The sequence below is a fragment of the Arachis stenosperma genome, chromosome 3 (assembly GCF_014773155.1).
Source record: "Arachis stenosperma cultivar V10309 chromosome 3, arast.V10309.gnm1.PFL2, whole genome shotgun sequence".
NCBI classification, from domain to species: Eukaryota; Viridiplantae; Streptophyta; class Magnoliopsida; order Fabales; family Fabaceae; genus Arachis; species Arachis stenosperma.
This window is the reverse complement of record NC_080379.1, coordinates 11,838,673-11,842,399: the sequence shown is the minus strand read 5'-3', so window position 1 is coordinate 11,842,399 and position 3,727 is coordinate 11,838,673. Positions and strand designations below refer to the sequence as shown.

Genomic DNA, 3,727 nt, shown 5'->3' with positions numbered 1-3,727 from the left:
ATTCTATTCCAACCTGATTGAGAACTGACAGATGATTAGCCGTGCTGTGACAGAGCATTTGGACCTTTTTCACTGAGAGAATGGGATGTAGCCATTGACAACGGTGATACCCTACATACAGCTTGCCATGGAAAGGAGTAAGAAGGCTTGGATGAATGTAATAAGAAAGTAGAGATTCGGAAGGAACACAGCACCTCCATGCACCTATCTGAAATTCCCACCATTGGATTACATGAGTAATATTATCTTTATTTCCTGTCTATTTTATTTATCTTCTAAATATCTAATCCAATTACATTTGAATCCGCCTGACTGGGATTTACAAGATGACCATAGCTTGCTTCATACCAACAATCTCTGTGGGATCGACCCTTACTCACGTAAGGTATTACTTGGACAACCCAGTACACTTGCTGGTTAGTTGAACGGAGTTGTGATAAAATGTGATTCATGTTTGAGAGCACCAAGTCTTTGGAGCCATTGTAGATGATCACAATTTCGTCCACCAAGTTTTTGGCGCCGTTGCCGGGGATTGTTCGAGTATGGACAACTAACGGTTCGTTTTGTTGCTCAGATTAGGTAATTTTCTTTTCAAAAAGTTTTCAAAAAAATTTTCAAAAAATTTTTTCTTTATTTTTGTTTTTCTAAAGAATATTTTCTAAAAAATAATAAAAATACAAAAAAAATCATAAAATCATAAAAATAAAAAATATTTTGTGTTTCTTGTTTGAGTCTTGAGTCAACTTTTAAGTTTGGTGTCAATTGCATGCTTTAAAAATTTTTCTTGCATTTTTCGAAAATTCATGCATTCATAGTGTTCTTTATGATCTTCAAGTTGTTCTTGGTAAGTCTTCTTGTTTGATCTTAATGTTTTCTTGTTTTGTATCTTTTGTTGTTTTTCATATGCATTTTTTGTTTGTTAGTGTCCAAGTATTAAAGAATTCTAAGTTTGGTGTCTTGCATGTTTTATTTGCATCAAATTTTTTTTTCAAAAATATGTTCTTGATGTTCATCATGATCTTCAAAGTGTTCTTGGTGTTCATCTTGACATTCATAGTGTTCTTGCATGCATCTTGTGTTTTGATCCAAAATTTTTATGTTTTAGGTCACATTTGTGTTTTTCTCTCTCATAATTAAAAATTTAAAATAAAAAATATCTTTTCCTTATTTCTCTCCAAATTTTCGAAAATTTGAGTTGACTTAGTCAAAAAATTTTTAAATTTAGTTGTTTCTTACACGTCAAGTCAAAATTTCAATTTTAAAAATCTTATCTTTTCAAAACTTTTTCAAAAAAATCAAATCTTTTTCATTTTTTTCTTATTAATTTCGAAAATTTTAAAATTATTTTCAAAATCTTTTTCTTAATTTTATTTCAAATTTTTGAAATTATACTAACAATTAATATGATTGATTCAAAAATTTGAAGTTTATTACTTTCTTGTTAAGAAAGGTTCAATCTTTAAATTCTAGAATCTTATCTTTTAGTTTCTTGTTAGTCAAGTAATCAATTTTAATTTTGAAAATTAAATCTTTTTCAAAATATCTTTTTCAAAAATTTGATTTCAAAATATCTTATCTAACTTCTTATCTTCTTATCTTTTCAAATTTGACTTTAAAATCTTTTTCAACTAACTATTTGACTTTTTATTTGTTTTTTATCTTTTTCAAAACTTCCTAACTACTTTGCCCTCTCTAATTTTCGAAAATACCTCCCTCTTTTTCAAAAATTCTTTTTAATTAAGTAATTGTTTTAAATTTTAATTTTAATTCTATCTCATCTTTAATTTTCGAAAATCATTAACTACTTTTCAAAATTAATTTTCGAATTCTCTCCCTCTTCTCTTCTTCTATTTATTTATTTATTTACTAACACTTCTCTTCACCTCTCTTCATCTCAAATCACTGCCTCTATCCTCACCCTTGTGTTTGGATTCTCCATTCTTCTTCACTTTTATTCCTTTCTTCTTCTACTTACAATAAGGAACCTTTTTACTGTGACATAGAGGATTTCTCTTTCTTTTCTTATTCTCTTCTTCCCTATATGAGCAGGAACAAGGAAAAAGGAATTCTTGTTGAAGCTGACCCTGAACCTGAAAGGACTCTGAAGAGGAAATTAAGAGAAGCTAAATTACAACAATCCAGATACAACCTTTCTGAAATTTTCAAACAAGAAAAGGAGATGGCAGCCGAACCCAACAACAATAATGCAAGGAGAATGCTAGGTGATTTTACTAAACCAACGTCCAAGTTTGATGGAAGAAGCATCTCCATTCCGGCCATTGGAGCAAACAACTTTGAGTTGAAACCTCAATTAGTTGCTTTAATGCAACAGAACTGCAAGTTTCATGGACTTCCATATGAAGATCATTATCAGTTTTTAACTGAGTTCTTGCAGATTTGTGAGACTGTTAAGACAAATGGAGTAGATCCTGAAGTCTATAGGCTCATGCTTTTCCCTTTTGCTGTAAGAGACAGAGCTAGAACATGGTTGGACACACAACCTAAAGATAGCCTGGACTCCTGGGATAAGCTGGTCATGGCCTTCTTGGATAAATTCTTTCCTCCTCAAAAGCTGAGCAAGCTTAGAGTGGATGTTCAGACCTTCAAACAAAAAGATGGTGAATCCCTCTATGAAGCTTGGGAAAGATACAAGCAGATGACCAAAAAGTGTCCTTCTGACATGTTTTCAAAATGGACTATATTAGATATATTCTATTATGATCTATCTGAATTTTCCAAAATGTCATTGGACAATTCAACGGGTGGATCCATTCACCTAAAGAAAACGCCTGCAGAAGCTCAAGAACTTATTGACATGGTTGCAAATAACCAATTCATGTACACTTCTGAGAGGAATTCCGTGAATAATGGGACGCCTCAGAGGAAGAGAGTTCTTGAAATTGATGCTCTAAATGCCATATTGGCTCAGAACAAGGTATTGACTCAGCAAGTCAACATGATTTCTCAAAGTCTGAATGGATGGCAAAATGCATCTAACAGTACTAAAGAGGCAGAGTTGATTTAGTAAGGTACAAAAAAGATCCTGTTCTTTCATCTGAAACTTACCCAAAATCTCTGTAATCCATCCTTTTACATTAATTTCTCTATTTGTTTCAGGCCTTAAATTGAATGGTGATGCAAACCAGAAACGCCTTGCAAAATCACCGTGTTTGAAAAGGTGTTCTTCCGTCTCCTCTCCTACCTAGCATCTCTCACAAATTGGTGGACATTCAATTCCTCTGCACCTTAGGTTCTTCATAGTTGGGAGGGATTTATGCATCAGTCTCCACAGAAAATTCAGTGTTCTTGAGGGGGCTTTAATCTTCCAACCTTCTTCTACTTGAGGATCTAGTGGTGACACCTAGTGACGGATCTCCAATAATGAATTCTTTTGGATAATTCTTCGTGAATTTCTATTTCCTTGGTCTGAGAGTCCTAGGATCAGGTTCAAATAGATTTTGGTTTGCTTAGCTGTCAGTTCCAAGATTTTTTGCAGTTTCAGGAGATAAAACAGAATTGTCTCCTACGAAATTGACTGACACAGTAGGTTGACCTCTCTGCTGCAAATAAAAATCAGTTTGAGCTTGGTTCTCATTTTTTATATCACTATTCTGAGCACCTGCATAGTCATCTTGCAAAGATCTTAAAATAATGTTAGTATCATAAAAGGAAACATGTATAGATTCCTCAATAATTCTAGAATCTTTGTGATAAACTCTATAAGCTT

The 3,727-nt window shown here is 32.8% G+C and overlaps 1 non-coding gene across 1 annotated transcript; it reads right to left on the bottom strand.

Annotated features, from left to right (window-relative positions):
* Window positions 1–2,578: 2,578 nt before the first annotated feature.
* On the bottom strand, window positions 2,579–2,682 carry LOC130971211 (small nucleolar RNA R71). Its single transcript, XR_009082443.1, has one exon. It is a non-coding gene; the product is annotated as a small nucleolar RNA R71 (small nucleolar RNA).
* Between the last annotated feature and the right edge of the window lie 1,045 nt (window positions 2,683–3,727).